This window comes from Harmonia axyridis, chromosome 4, assembly GCF_914767665.1.
Source record: "Harmonia axyridis chromosome 4, icHarAxyr1.1, whole genome shotgun sequence".
Taxonomy (NCBI): Eukaryota; Metazoa; Arthropoda; class Insecta; order Coleoptera; family Coccinellidae; genus Harmonia; species Harmonia axyridis.
In genome coordinates, this window is record NC_059504.1 from 4,925,613 (window position 1) to 4,943,058 (window position 17,446).

Consider the following 17,446-nt stretch of genomic DNA (forward strand, 5'->3'; position numbering starts at 1 on the left):
TTCCTCAGTCCGTCGTTTTCTCTTCTCCGTTGCGCTGTTTTCGATTTTCCAGCTCCGCATCCTTTTTTTCTTCTCGTCGTTTCTTGTTGTTTGGGTTTTCGCACCGACTGTACATGTTGTGTTAGTGGGGGAACTTAGTGCACTTACTTCTATCTAGATATGTGAGTAATACTAATCACGATAATGGTAATAGTTATTCATTTTTGTAATTTTAACGAAAAGAAAATGAGTAAGAAACAGAAAGTTTATTGAAATAGTAACAAAACCCACACTATTGAAATATTTATTTGACAAAATCTACGAACTTGCGTACAAAACTTTGGCTATCATTGCACATATTCTTTTTTTGAAGGGTTTGACTTATTTTATAGTTTTATTCTTCTTGATAGTTCCTTGAACAATTGCCTGCGTATACAGGATGTCCCTCAACTTATCGTTCAAGGTGCAACAGGTGATATTAGAATTTGATTGACTTTGTCGGTACCCATTTAATTAATATTAAATATTAGTTATTCTACTTTCACTTTTTCATTATTTATGTATTTTCATAATTGAATAGTAGTAAGAGTTGACGGAAAGCTAATAAACTCACAAAATAAAAGTTAAATATACAAACAAGAAGTAGGTACCTTCAGGAAAAAATCAAAAGTAAAAGATGATAAGTCACTAAGGGGTACAATAAAAAATACACCAAACATTCTGTGCTATCCTTCCATTCCTGTCTAAGTCTTTTTACGAGTTTTTCAACACGTTTATTATATTAGAACCAACCACATCCGCAGGAAAACCATTCCAAACCATTCTCAAAAATTATTTCATATTCATAACAACAAATTAATTGAACAAATCTTATTTTTGCTTCTTGTATCACCTGTTGTACTATGACCGGTATTTAATGGGACATCCTGTATGAAAATTAATAAGCTCGGTAATCGATACCTCATAAACGCTTATTAATTCAATGAATTTCAATGAGTAATTCAATTTTGAGTATTTTTCGAACATTGTTTCGGAGTTTTTCTATTTTCATTCCAACTATTTTCTATTTTCATTCTAGACTTATTCGAACGATAAATAATATTCAATTGCTTGTCAACCTTTAGTTTTTTTTTTGGAAGAAACGAGATATATGGTATCAAGGGGTTGGATCATCACCTTCAAAAACTTTCCAATGCAAAATTAAATTCATCATGTTGTATTCAAAAGTTTTTTCATTGCTTTGTCAATTCGAAAGATGAAATATCCGAAAGATGCTTCGTGGCCTATATGGGATCATATTATTCAAGGGACACTGTGCCTCCCTCAGGAAATGTTTTTGAGACTATGTAAATGCTATTCTATCGATATTCACATGTTTTTTGATACCCCTAGAGAATCGTTTCTGGAGACATGGATGCTGCACAAAAAAGCTTATCATTGCCTGGAAGTCAGGATATTTTCATTTTTTCTTCGTTTTATCTTTGTACTCTTCATTCGAATCATCAATAAATAGGAAAACACTGACTTCTACGGAAGAAAATTACAGAACTTTTGTAAGAATAATTTTTCACGAATCGTTTCAAATGGCTCTCATTGATCACTATAAATATCATCTTAATGTTTGAAATGGTGACCATCAACTTCGATGCATTTATCGATTGAATCTACACAAGCCAAAAGTTGTTCTGATGTACTGGACAGCCATCATGTTGAAACCACATTTTCTGTCGTAATTCCAAGTTTAGATCTTTCAGTTATATTGGCAGAAATCATCCCAATAATAATTATTTTAGACAATTCCAGATTTCATAAGAAAAAGTAGAAACAAATAGTGTCTTTTCCCATTATTGAAATTATCTATGTTAGAGTTAGGATTTGGAATAAATTGTTTTACTTGAATGAACTTACTATCAATAATAATTGTTCTGAGTACTCACCGATGGGTTTATTCTTCAATATGAAAGAGCTTTTCGTCATTATAAACTTCGATTCATTGTTTTCCTTCGTTGTTTATTAGTTTTATCATCACTGTTAGCAATTTACTGATGAGATATCATTAATCTATAAAAGAGAATATATTTGGAATCATCAACACCATTGATAAAATATATCATTATATAAAATGTAACTTGTATGAAAAATATACATCAAATACCTTATAGAAATGAATATCTGGCGAAAATTGATTCATTCAAGTGAATCTCGTATTTTGCAAGTCAGTGTCATAGACTAATAATTCATTTCCTCAACAATCATCGATTGGTAGGCGGGGTTTAGGAATATATTTGATCTATGATCAAGAATATATAACTGCAGTAGTGAAAATTTGAAACAATGGAAGACATGCAAATCTATGATTCCATTTCTGTGCTGTCATCACAGATTACAGATACCATCTGTAATATGTGGCTGTCAATTATCAAATAGAAACATGAATTCATGTTTTCACTAACCGAATTGCTAGATCACAATAGATTAATAAAATAAAATAAAATGTCTGAAATTGCTGTCCAAGCCATCTTTCAAAAGATTAACATTTGACTGGGGGATTTTTTAGTTATCATCTCCTTATATTCAATTTGGTTCAAAGGAGATTTTAACAGATTTCAATAAACTATTCGCATGAATTTTGGTAAAAAATCAGATATCAAAGAAGTTCACGAAACGAGAAGATCTTAACCAAATGGACAATTGATGATGCGGAAATAACAAAAAATAAATAATCAACTGATGAAGAATGACCCGAATATAAAGTTAGAGCTGCATTTACGTCAAATTACGTCTTAACTGAAATTGATATATTTCCTCAATTAATTGAAAGAACGGAAAATCAATGCAGAGAAAGGATTCATTCGATTGATTAAACTCTACGAAACAATACGAAAAAAATCCTGGAAATGTCTCAACAGTCAATTAAAAAATTTCCAATTATCACTTTTATCAGAAGAATTCCTTGAAATTATTATCTACTACAATGAAAAAAAAAATAAAAATCTCCGAAATGCCGTTCATCTCAATTTTTCATCTTCCCCCTCCAAGGCCTGAAATATGATTTTAATAAATGACGTTATATCGACCCTCCCCGATACCGTCAACAACAGAACTTTGGGGTTTTCGAAAACCCACGCAGCCGGATATCCGGCAAATTCTTGTTGGCCGCCATCCCCTCCATAAATATCACCGACTTTGTGCATGATAATAGGAAATTTCTCATGAAAGTCGTGAAATTCTCGAATGAGATAATCCTGGCTTGCTCTTCTACATCTTTCAGGACGATGGATTGGGACAGGATCTCGATTTTGTAGTTTTATAGATTCAATATCAGTCGACTTCGTTGTTGTTTTAGGTTATTGCTTCATTTCGTCTACTTTCTATGTGCATTCGAACATTTGTCTTTATTTGAATTTATAGAAGTAGATTTGCATATTTTACGTTATTGCAGACGATAACTTTGTTTGATGTCGTACAATTTCGAAGAATATTACGACAATTGATTGAAATCTATTGAATAAGGACTGAATTGTATAGGGGTTCATCAAGCCAAGTAGCTTGACATTTTAACCAAACACTTGACTTGAAAATCAACCTCGTGAAAAATTACATACTTGAGTTTGACTTGACTTGATTATAGATATTTATCGTTTGACTTGATATCAAGCTACTTTATATTACTTGAGCTTGATGTGCACGCGTCGCACGCCATATAAAGGGTGTTTTTTTTAGAGCTATAGAATTTTAAATTGCAATAAAACAACGATGGATTATTCGATTGACATGAAATTCATTCATCCGCAAGATAATCTTGTGACATTATATTTTGAATATGATTTCTGGTATATGACCGCCACGACTGGCTCGGATGTAGTCCAATCTGGACGTTCAATTTTCGATGACTTTTTCCAACATTTGTGGCCGTATATCGGCAATAACACGGCGAATGTTGTCTTCCAAATGGTCAAGGGTTTGTGGCTTATCCGCATAGACCGATGACATTACATAGCCCCACAGAAAGTAATCTAGCGGTGTTAAATCACAAGATCTTGGAGGCCAATTCACAGGTCCAAAACGTGGAATTAGGCGGTCACCAAACGTGTCTTTCAATAAATCGATTGTGGCACGAGCTGTGTGACATGTTGCGCCGTCTTGTTGGAACCACAGCTCCTGGACATCATGGTTGTTCAATTTAGGAATGAAAAAGTTAGTAATCATGGCTCTATACCGATCACCATTGACTGTAATGTTCATCGTTTTTGAAGAAGTACGGACCAATGATTCCACCAGCCCCTAAAGCGCACCAAACAGTCAGTATTTCTGGATGTAACGGTGTTTCGACATACACTTGAGGATTAGCTTTACTCCAAATGCGGCAGTTTTGTTTGTTGACGTAGCCATTCAACCAGAAGTGCGCTTCATCGCTAAACAAAATAAAATGGACGTAGTGCGCGATACGTATTCCGCACAGAACCATTATTTTCGAAATGAAATTGCACAATTTGCAAGCGTTGTTCAGGCGTGAGTCTATTCATGACGAATTGCCGAACCAAACTGAGAATAAATCATTTGACAGCTGTTAAATCGGTCGCCAAACACCCGTTATATCCAGAGCCATTGCTAATACAATCCTACTTCCTTGCAAAGAGTTACAACATACCAATAACGCTTTACCTCACTCATACGAATCATTATTGAAACAATTAAGACGAAAAAGCATACTGAATATTTCTGAAATGCACTTGGAACAATTTAATGATTTCAGTTCAAAAACATTCAATACATTTAGACGTTATTCCTTCCAATACGGTAAAAAAACTTCCAAAGTACATGGAATAAAAGATCAAACTGCGTTTAATGTAGATGGAAGCCCGAAACACTGGATCGATTGAACTACCACTCCCATCAATTTGAAGAAACTGAACCCTAACGAATGTTGTTTACAGAATGAAAGAAAAACAAGAGGCAAACTGGATAATGGCTGTATATATATACGATGTCTCCGCCGATCAAGGTATATAACGCGTACATTCACTCTAACAAGTAGGTTTATTGATTTCAGTTTAAAATGAGAATTTGAAGGGGTAAGGTCCTATTATTGGAATATTTGATATAATCTCCCCTTAAATACCCTTGCTACGCTAAATGGTGTGGGTATATTCTATTATCCAACCCTATCCCTCCAACTATTATTTCATTGCTCTTTATGCAATTTGAAATACTTTGATTCTCGACAAATCATATAACGGGTGCTTTTTTAGTGGTATATAACTTTAAGTTGGCATTACTGTTCAAGATGGCGACCGATTTAACAGCTGTCAAGTGACTGATTCTCAGTTTGGTTTGGAGGAACAATAAACCATGGTTCCCACAATAATACTTCGTTCCAACTGATATTTCATAACAAAGCCTGAAAACACATAACAACTAATTTCAGATTCATATTAATTATCCGAAAAACATCCTCAACAATGATGCCTTCCAACAACACTAAAAAAAAATAAATTCCCAAGCGAAAATACTTCACTTCACGTTGACCCAAAGCATGTGAACCCCACAAGTAGGTACTCAATATATAGGGTGTTTTTTTTCGAGGTATATAACTTTAAGTTGGCATTACTGTTCAAGATGGCGACCGATTTAACAGCTGTTAAGTGATTTATTCTCAGTTTGGTTCGGCAATTCATCATGAATAGACTCACGCCTGAACAACGCTTGCAAATAGTGCAATTTTATTTCGCAAATAATGGTTCTGTGCGGAATACGTATCGCGCACTACGTCCATTTATTTTGTTTAGCGATGAAGCCCACTTCTGGTTGAATGGCTACGTCAACAAACAAAACTACCGCATGTGGAGTGAAGCTTATCCTCAAGTGTATGTCGAAACACCGTTACATCCAGAAAAACTGACTGTTGGTGCGCTTTATGGGCTGGTGGAATCATTGGTCCGTACTTCTTCAAAAACGATGATGGCCAGAACGTTACAGTCAATGGTGATCGGTATAGAGACATCATTACTTTTTCATTCCTGAATTGAATGTCCAGGAGCTGTGATTCCAACAAGACGGCGCAACATGTCACACAGCTCGTGCCACATTGAAATACACATTTGGTGACCGCCTAATTTCACGTTTTGGACCTGTGAATTGGCCTCCAAGATATTGTGATTTAACACCGCTATACTACTTTCTGTGGGGCTATGTGAAGTCATTGGTCTATGCGGATAAGCCACAAACCCTTGACCATTTGGAAGACAACATTCGCCGTGTTATTGCCGATATACGGCCATAAATGTTGGAAAAAGTCATCAAAAATTGGACGTCCAGATTTGACTACATCCGAGCCAGCCGTGGCGGTCATATGCCAGAAATCATATTTAAAATGTAATGTCACAAGATTATCTTGCGGATAAATAAAATTCATGTCAATCGAATAATCCATCGTTGTTTTATTAGCTTTTTTTTAGCTCTAAAAAAAAGACCCTTTATAATCTTGTGAGATCTCATTTCTATACCTATTCGTTTAGCCATTATAACTTGCAAAGTCAGGTAAGAACACCAAGATTATTAATTATAGACCGTGAGTATTTTCCAAATAAATGTCACTACAATGTTGTGACTCATTGATTTCAAGATGCTCAAGACCAATCCTGAGGTCATGGAAGATATTTACTGTTTATTTCAAATGATCCTATGCAACTTTTTGTATAAAAAATATGGCAGTTGTCTGAGTTATCATTCCATAATTCTTTTAAATGTCATCCTTGAACTATCTTCACTCATGTATATCTTTTATAGCACCCACAATAAAAGAAATGATTCAGTAAGATGTTTCTCTCGGTTTATTATTATCTAGGATACAAAGAAATAATTTCGCTGTTTCCCTCAATAATAAAAGCATAATAAAAATATCCATTTCTTTCTACTTCTCTCATTTTTGCCGAAAATTTTCTGTCACCTTCCACTCCAATAAAACAGGCTCCCTCTATCATAACATTCAAGAAAATATAGCTAATAAAGCGTTGAATGATGGTCCACATAGACAAGCTGAACTTTCTTCGATATTAATTTTTTACGAGCTGCCCAGCTGTATCTACGCCATTGTTGATTTCCACGAACCTCCTGATCCGTGAATGTGGAAACGTAAAAGGCCTGTGATAAGATACATCTGGCATTTTTATCGTGATCCAAGAGAAACATAAATGTCAGCTTATTTTCAGTGTAATTTGATGGGCGATAGTTTGGAAAATTGGGATGAATGGAACTAGAAAACGCTGAGGCTGAAGTAACTGTTGTTACGGAAATATAAAATTTTTTTTTGGAATTCAACTGGAATTTTCTATCTGATTCTGTTGATTCTATTGATTTTCCATAAAGCTATTCCTCATTTGAATGCAAAGTTGATCAAATTCGAAGTTTTAAAGGAAGATGATAGTTCCGTTTAATTAGTATGAACTGAAATATGTAAATAATTTTTACTTGTTTCTTGCTTTGATTCTAATATGTTATATTCGGTTCAAGATGAGTTAGTTGATTTTCTTATCGAAATGTATTGCATGTTGTTAATAAAACTAAAAGTACCTAAATGTAATACAGATCCGACCCAAAGAAATTTGGATAAGGGTCAAAATCACCTGAAAATCAACTTTGAATGACATTGTATGATATATCGTTGAATTCAGCGTTAAAAGTTATTTCGAAAAGTGTCATAAAATATGCAGGTCCGTATTGCAAATAATGAGGTTGAGGGTGGCCCAGGGAGTACGAAACGTTGGATACGAAATCTGATTACGTCAAATTGAGGATAATTGAGAATAAAAAATTCCTGAAACATTTTTTGATAATATTTGAAATAAAGTGGGAAAAAAAGAAGAATCAAAATGACAGAATTTACTTTTCCTATGATATCTCAATAACCGGCCCTGATAATCTCGATTTGTTTGAACTGCTTGACAATGCTCCTATGAATGCAACTTTTTCTCAATTTGACCGACCTTCTAACTCTAATGGTTTTAAAGTTACCAATACAATCCCATTGAAAAAGTTGCCACCCTGTATATCAATTCTGAAAGTAAATGGAGGAATAGATTTGATTGCGAAATATTCATCTTTTTTTACATAAGCCATAGAATTGTGCCGAACATCATAGTCGAAATCATTAAAAGTATCAGTCACACAACGAACTAAAACTACGTAAAAATGCATTTCAATAATACCCTTATGGACCACACTGGTCTATGCGAATTATTAGGAAGTAATTAAGAAGTGATAGATGCAGCCAATGAGTGTAAACAAAAACGCTCTCAAATTGGAAAGGGGAATATGAGGGGAAATATTCAGCCAATAAGATCAATCTAATCGGGACATTCTCGTTTCCAAGACGATTTGCTAAATACCGGGGTTTATTTGAGAGTATTGATAGCAATATTTTCATAAATTCCTAAGGAATTTCTGAAAACTTGGACAACCCTTGTATGATTTAAATATTCAGGCTTCCTTCAAGTGACTTTGGATATACTATACCTACATTAATTTATTATGAAATGATATTTCCCAAACAATAACACTACATTTCTGAATCTCCTGGATTTCCATTGTTGCAATAACATAGTTATGTCATGGGAATCCTTCAATATATCTGATAATGAAGGCGGTTGTACACGTTATCAGACTGATCAGGAGCTTCAAATACATACCGTTAATTTCTCTGAGAACAATGCTCAGAACTAACGTGTCACCTTTACGATATGGCAAGCAACTAATTGACATTCAAGACAAATACTAATTAGCATATTACGATCGTTGGTGCGGCTATTTGTTGACTTAAATCTAAATCGGGATTCATTGTAAGAAGAACTCGTGTATTGTATTTTATGTCTATGAGTTTACAGTTCCCTTTTGATGTTAAAAATATACGGTTGTTTCGATGAAATTGTCGATGTGTTGCTTTTTATGTTTTGTGCCTGTTTATATCATATATCATTTGAGAATTGAGAATTTGATGAATTTGTTGGATTCCTGGGATTTGTTGTTGCCATTAAATTTTTTATAAGGTAGGCAATATTCCAAATTATTATTTTTTATTGTTGAGAGGAATATCTTTTTCATTTGCGAATGGTTGAAACGACTGTCTTTAATGATAAAATTGCTGGATAATTCGACAATAGAAATCTTTCATCCAGATCATTAATTCAATTGTTATATTTCGATTATCGATGATATCAAAACAGATCATTCCACCAAATTTTTTTTTTCAATTTTTATAGCAATTTCCGAGCATAACCGAGCAGCTTTCATTTCATCTTACGTTAATATAATCCGACGCAAAAACTAAGATGATCCACAAGAGATTAAAGTCCTTCCTCTTCATTTTTCCCAGCGATTTATCATTCAAAAGAGCCTAAAGGAATAGGGGCAGTGCTCAAACCATGATGCTTTTTACTTCAACAGCCAAATAGCTGCATATTCATGAGGAATAATAGATTACACGTCTTCTCTTTGATATAGAAATTAGGCTGGTTCCTGCTCATCTCAACAATATGCTAATGAATATTGATTTCAGGAGTATAGAACAAGTTAAGATTTCTTGGTCAATTTCTTGTTGGTAGGAATCACTGCTTGTGAGGTCTTCTATCCTCGTGTGGACTAGTTAATACTTTTTACTTTGCTTCAAGCTTTAAATTTTGACGCTTCTTGTACTTAATCGGTCTCTGTGTGAGTTCCCTAATATTTTTGCAGTATTTTGCAACCATTTTCAACATTCTTTGTATTCTGGAAGTATCTAGGTATTAGTTAACTTTGTAGATACTTCCTGATTCTGATGTGTTTAGTTCTCCAAATTTAAAAATTTTTTAGGTCAGCTACTAGAAAAGTAATATTCAGAGTAAACCAAATGGCAAAGAAGCTAAGGTCTTTGTACCCCAAAAAAACAAAAATTCATCATACAAGGTCCAAATTCCTTAGCTAATGGCTTTACCCCAGAACAGATTATGAAAAGTAAATATGCTAACTGACAAAGAATCTACAACACCCAGAAGGAGCTGTTTAAATTTTAATTTTTTTTTGGAAAAACATAGATAGTATATCAAGGAGTAAAGATTGAATTTGGAGAAAAAAATCGTGAAGGTTTTTTCATCTAAACAATTTTTGTTACTTGAATATTGTAGTCATTTTTGCAATTTTTTTAAATATTACAAGAAATCAGCTGTTTGAGGAGATCCAAAATCGATGTCTTGTGGTTGTTAAAATGCCTAGAGCACGTGTACGCGGAATTTATCGCCAGCTAAGTGAATTTGAAAGAGGTCGAATTATTGGTCTACGGGAGGGTGGGTTGTCATTTCGTGAAATCGCTGACCGTAAGAACAGAAATCCAACTACTGTTATGAGATGTTGTCAAGCGTAGTTTGATAATGCCCAAAATTGAAGAAGACTAGGCACCGGATGTCAAAGGTGCACAAATGAAGTTCAAGATCGACGTCTTAGACTTATGGCCATTAGAGACCGATTTGTGACAACTCGATCTTTGGCTGATGAGTGGTAAGGAGAACAAGGCCATCCTGTAAATGTCCGAACGGTTCACCGCCGGATAAGCTCTTTTGGATTCCAGCATTATCGACCCCATCTTGTGTTACCTTCAACGGTTGAGCATCGCCGGCAACGATTATAGTGGTGTAGAGAAGGTCAACATTGGAATGTGGAATGGCATCAGGTCTTCTTTTCTGATGAATCTTGATTCTCCTTGGATGCACATGAGGGCCGAAGAAGGGTTAGATGACGTCGGGGAGAAAAACGAGAACCTCAGTTTGATGTTGAGCATCATGTACACCGGATAGAAGGCGTTATGGTATGGGGTGCTATTGCACATGCACGTAGGTCACATTAAGTCTTTATTCGAAGTAACATGACAGCGCTGCGTTACCTTCAAGAAATAGTGGAGCCATTTCTTCTCCCTTACCTTATATATACTATAGATCTATGTTTCACCAAAATAAATTTAAAATTTAAATACCTAAGAAAATCACGCAATCATCATGGACATTTTGCATAAAGCTTCAAAACTAAAAGCAAAATAATTCACATAGAAATCGTAGTTTTTGGAATTTCAAAGGCTTGATTTTTTCTTTTTAATTTTTTACTAAGATCTTAGTTCACTCGAAAAAAAAAAACCAAAACGTTAAATACGTTCATTTAACTTCTCTGATGTTTTTATGAAGATGTCCGCACCATACAAGGAACAATTCAATTCGTTCCAAATAGTCGCTTTTTATCTCTACTTATTTCTACACTACGGATGTTTATCTACTGTCAAAGTGGCATAGCAAAACAGATTTATAGCAACCTGTCCTGTTTTTCCCCATTCACTTTAATATATCAGAGCCGGGGAGTAATATTTATGAACCGGATAGTAAAAATTTATGGCTATATAAAACAGCATCAATTCCAACCCTGAAAGTGTTTCCACATCTTCATCATTTCTGTCGGAAACGCAGTCGTAATATCTTTTTATTTCCACCTGATTCATTCCATGATTCTGAAGAATATCCGATGAGAATAATACTTCATTCTATAATAGAATATTAAAGTTTGTCTGGGGATATGTATATACATATTATGTTGCTAGATGGAGGTAAAAAATAAAATAATTTTCGGTTATCAACTAACTGCTATGGTTATTTCTATTTATTTTTAGTTTTTATTGCAATGAGAGATGAGGCAGAGCCTATCAACTGAAAAATAAACGAATTAACTATCTAAATTTAAAATGACACCTGAAAATCCAAAGCGAACCCTAGAGTACATACGGGTGTTTTTTTCGAGGTATATAACTTTAAGTTGGCATTACTGTTCAAGATGGCGACCGATTCAACAGCTGTCAAGTGATTTATTCTCAGTTCGGTTTGGCAATTCATCATGAGACTCACGCCTGAACAACGCTTAAAAATAGTGCAATTTTATTTCGAAAATAATGGTTCTGTGCGGAATACGTATCGCGCACTACGTCCAATTCATTTTGTTTAGCGATGAAGCGCACTTCTAGGTGAATGGCTACGTCAACAAACAAAACTGCCGCATTTGGAGTGAAGCTAATCCTCAAGTGTATGTCGAAACACCGTTACATCCAGAAAAACCGACTGTTTGGTGTTCTTCATGGACTGGTGGAATTATTGGTCCGTACTTCTTCAAAAACGATGATGGCCAGAACGTTACAGTCAATGGTGATCGGTATAGAACCATGAATACTAACCTTTTCATTCCTGAATTGAACAAGCATGATGTTTAGGAGCTGTGATTTCAACAAGACGGCGCAACATGTCACACAGCTCGTGCCACAATCGATTTATTGAAAGACACGTTTGGTGACCGCCTAATTTCACGTTTTGGACCTGTGAATTGGCCTCCAAGATCTTGTGATTTAACACCGCTAGACTACTTTCTGTGGGGCTATGTAAAGTGATTGATCTATGCGGATAAGCCACAAACCCTTGACCATTTGGCAGACAACATTCGCCGTGTTCTTGCCGATATACGGCCACAAATGTTGGAAAAAATAATCGAAAATTGGATGTCCAGGTTGGACTACATCCGAGCCAGCCGTGGCGGTCATATGCCAGAAATCATATTTAAAATGTAATGCCACAAGATTATCTTGCGGATAAATAAAATTCATGTTAATCGAATAATCCATCGTTGTTTTATTGCAATTTAAAGTTCTATAGCTCTAAAAAAAACCCTTTGTTTGTCAAAACCATTTTTGGAACTATTAACTGAGAGGGGATTCACAAAAACGACTAGTAGACTATTCTTAACTTCGACAACTCTATCAAGGAGAAGACACTGACGATGGGAAGTTTTAAAATTTTCTTTCAACGTCCTAAGAGGTTGTTGGTGTTATTTTTGAACATTCTCCCTCTGGATCTATAGAAGTGTGCACAAATTGAATTGGTGAATTCAACGGTGACCGAAAGATCATATAGAGTATGAAGAGCACTGGACTCAGAACAGACCCCTGTGGGAGCCCACCCATCACCTTTTTTTTCTCTGGGAAATATGTACTTGCAATTTTGACGCAGAAGAAACGATCAGAAAGTGAAGATCTGTTCCAGTTACTCACGAATACCAGAGTGCACCAACTTTTTGAGTAATAGTTAAGTTGGATCTTATGCCGGAAGTACGAGAGAAATATCAGGTTTTGGGCCAATAATTCAAAAAATTGGCCAAGGTAAAATGACCTGACTAATTAGAAGATCAAACCTCGATCTAGTTTAATAAAAAAAACATACTGAATCTGAAATTAACTCCAATAAACATACTTCTCTGGGTCAATTGAAACAAATCATTGAAGTGATTCAACCACTTGTGTTTTATATCTCAATCACATTACATCAATTGTCCATCATTTCGTAAAATGAAATAACGAAATATTATTGATGAAAACTGTAAAACAATTCACTTCTCATCATGAAAAAATATTTTCCCTGGATTTTCTTACTCGATGTGTTTGAACTCAGTTGTGTTTGTGTTTTCAACAAGGGACCTGCACTGAATTGGGAATCCTCATCAGCATAATGTACATGAAGAATGGGGCTAAGTTTTCACAGAATGTATGCAGCAACTACTGCATTTTATTCGTGAGAAGTTTCATAATCTCTTTGTAAGGCGTACGTACTCGAGATCATTAAAAGCTACATTTTCAGAAATGATCCACTGAAGAGGATCTTGTGATTTCTAGAGGATATAATTCGTCGGAGATTTTTTTACTTGAGGCATATGTTTCAACGTCGATCCTTATAGTGAGCAATTCTGTTTTAGTCTCCAAGTGTCGAGAAATAATTGAGTTCCATCTTTTTGGTAGAATGTTTTTCGTATACGTGGTTCTTTCCATATCTGTTTTCTTCTGAAAAATTTGCTCTTTTAAACTCTGTTCTAAAATGCTAAACGGTTGTCCAGAGAGGATAAGATTTCGAATATTTTTGTTATAATTTCGGTAATGGGCGATATTCATTCAAGTTCCGAAGTTATAACTTTTTGATTTTTTTATATAATTACACAAAAAACCAACACGAAATTCCAAAATCAGTTACAAAGTAGTGAAAACCTTTTTTCATTAAATTTACACCTCTCAGAATCTCAATGTGACTATCTGTCACTAAAACTAAAACACTCGTCATCGCTAAAGAATAAAAATCTTCAGAATTATTGCAGGCTACTCTTTGAGAGATATGAATCGAAGCAGCACCAAATGTTTCGCTACACACTAGCTTCTTATGATGAAATTATTGTTATCTAAATGAAGAAGAGTAGAAACAGAATAACTATCATTTAATTTATGTAAGTAAAGACCGAGTTAATCCAATTTTGTAGGTGTTGAGTGCTTGAAATGGATGGAAAATAAATATCAATAAAAAAAGCGTTGTTTATACCGAAAGAAAAAATAAGTAACGAAAAAGGAATATTCCTTTTTATTTTCAATAAGGTGCTGAATCTATGCAAAATGTCCGAATTTCTCTATACAGGAACGTATTTTTTTTGTGCAAAACGATATGGAGGAGATTATTTGAAAAACAAATAATAAGGATATTGGACCTAACCTAACCTAACACTTTTTAACAGTACTGATGAAGGCCGTCTACGGTTAGCACTTCACCTTTATCCTTTTTATTTGTTTTCGTATGTTTTTTCTTTCAATTTTTGAGTTTTTTTTAATTGTTTGAATCATATCTGGAAGTTATCCTTCAAAGTGAATATATGAAAGATTTCACAACTTATTATGTTATTCAGGTCATTATTACCTAAAACGTATCTCTAGTTACTTGCAACGCTTTTTCAATTTCAGATCACGACTTACTTAAAAACCCATCCTCCTCGTAAGACTGACAAATGAAATTAATCGTATATATTCCTAAGATGAATTGGGTCAGTAAAACCCCAGACAACAAATTGCTGTGTAACTGTAATCTCATCAATACAGTCTGCGACATTTTCTTATCTGGAAACTCATTATCTGTAACTGGAGATGGGGAATCCTCCCAAGAAACGTCAGGTATGTCACTCAAGAATGGGACTAAATAATTCTCCTGTCCCTTTACGACTCGAATGAGTTCGAAACAATCTGCATAATTTAGCTCCCCTATCCGCCGGCGGTTTATATCTGCAGCCCTATTGATCTCTGCTCTGCAAATAAAGCCGTATCGATGTTCTCAGGATGATATCCTGTGTTATTTAAAAGAAGAATTTCAAATAAGCACAGAGAAATGTGACAAATGGAGAAATGTGGAAAAACAAGTGGACGACCTTGCAAATAGTTTTGTGTGTGCTCATAAAGTAACGCGTAACATTCTAATTTAGTTAAATTAACAATATTATCAAAAATACTTATCGTCTAGCGGCAATTGATTTGAATGTAACATCCTATAGTTTGTTACATTTTCAGATCAATCGATTCCTTCGAAAATATTCCAAGTCCGAGAACTGAAGAATTCGGTGTACAAACTTAGGATTAGCAAAGCCACACCCCTAAGGGATCCGTAGAAAGGCTTTGCTAACGGTCGAATGGAAAACAGCCTGAATGCCCATAAAACTCGACATTTCAGGGCGAATAATTCAATTGAGTTCAGAACAGTCTACTAGAAACTACATCTACAACATATGTGCAACACTAGCACCAACAACGAGAAGAGAAAAGATTTTCAAATCTGTTCCCGAGACCGGCGAAAAGTACCTGCAACGACTCAAGTGGCCAGCGACTCTAAAAACGAGTAGACATATTATTATCTTCTTCAAACTCTTTTAGTGGGTTGAAATAAATTGAATAAGTGTTTTTATCTCGTTCTTTTGTTTCCCTAAATTGTCCTTGGCCGTGAACTTCTTGATAGTCACTGTATGAGGACCACAATTCACAATATCTCATTCAAATTAATTTGAAGATTAATTGACAAGAATAGTTTTACCTCCACGATTTCGTGCCAACGAAATGAGCCGTTTCCAAACCTGTTTGGTACTAACAGACAGAATATGAAAGAAATTATTTCTTATTTTTATACATTTTTATTAATCTAAAAATGTAACAAACTACAGGGTGTTACATTCAAACCAATTGCCGCTAGACAATAAGTATTTTTGATAATATTGTTAATTTAACTAATAAAGAATGTTACGCGTTACTTCATGAGCACACACAAAACTATTGTATTTTTGTCCACCCTGTACCAATTGGAATCAACATTTTTGGAATCAGCTCAGATAGAGTAATCGAAAAATTGAGACAAAATGGGGGTGTTCCATTAAAAAAAAATGACGGTGACGTCATTACTCGAAAGTAATCACCCTGTACATTAGATTATCATTTGAAAATACGGTAAATTAAAACAAAAATCGACGTGTTTCAGGATTGTTTCATAAAATGGTCTGTTTAGCTAAAAATGAATTTGTTCCATACTTTACGGACACAATGTATGTTGTTAGTGGATAAGGATTTGGAGACAGAATTATAATAAGATTCAGATCATATTCCTCTCAGATAATAATAATGATTAATGGCCGTAGTTCCATCCACCAATACTCCAAAAATACCTACCTCTGGGTCAGGAAACTGACGAGAACTTCTCTATAATAGACGAAGCATTGCTGCTCTTGGAAATGTGAAAATGACGGCAATAAACGCATTTGATATTCTCGTCACGTACAAAAAGTTTAATGAAGTATCCTCACAGCTCGTGATAATTCCGATTCAGCCCTTTCAAGTCTTGAAGTAGGGTGCCATGAAATCATCCCTCTACTGCATCGTTAGGGAAACCCGCATAAGATTCAACGAAAGCCGATGTAGGTGGGTAATTTTGTCTCTTCTTTTTCTTATTAATGATTGTTGAATGGGAAGAATTGTTCATACAGATCATAGAACAATGTTTGTCGTGAGTGGCACTTTAATAATATGATTAGGGTAATTCGAAGATAGATTCGATAGATAGATAGGCTCAGGTTTTGCAATTGTTTTAGATTTTAACATGTAAAATTTGTATACGTTGACTATAAACTACCATTTTTTCCAAATTCTTATTGAGAAAGGAGAATGAATTCAATAATTGAAAGTCGTGAACAAATGAAACAAACACTGTAGAAAAAAAATATAATAAAGAGAGTTGGGAAAAACAATCTCCTTCTGTGTGCGGATGTGATATGGCGCATCTGAGAAAATGAGATAAAGACCAACATTTAACTTAGTTTTCATGCAACAGTCATGATAAAAATCAACAAACTTAAAACAAGAATTATGAAACCATTTATCCCAACGTAAACAATCAATCCAGTCGTCAATTTTTGTTGTTTTTGAATATGTTTTGCCACAACCAATACAGGCTCCATCAGCATCATCCATATCATCTGAATAGTCAATCAAATTTGGTACTTCTAGATTTGCATCGGAGGATGACTCAGTTTTGAAAGATTTCTTGTTTTATTTTTAGTCATTTTTTGTTTCTTA

At 34.6% G+C, this 17,446-nt stretch overlaps 1 protein-coding gene across 4 annotated transcripts in view; it reads left to right on the forward strand.

Annotated features, from left to right (window-relative positions):
- Positions 1-20: 20 nt before the first annotated feature.
- The window catches only part of LOC123678746 (probable G-protein coupled receptor 158), a 101,296-nt gene continuing 83,870 nt past the window's right edge, over positions 21-17,446 (forward strand). For 3 of the 4 annotated variants that reach the window (XM_045615919.1, XM_045615918.1, XM_045615915.1), the window contains exon 1: positions 21-161. The gene's annotated coding sequence lies outside the window, so the exon portion shown is untranslated. Of the gene's footprint in view, positions 162-8,801; positions 9,024-17,446 lie in introns of those variants that run through there. The other variant, XM_045615916.1, reaches the window with a different exon arrangement.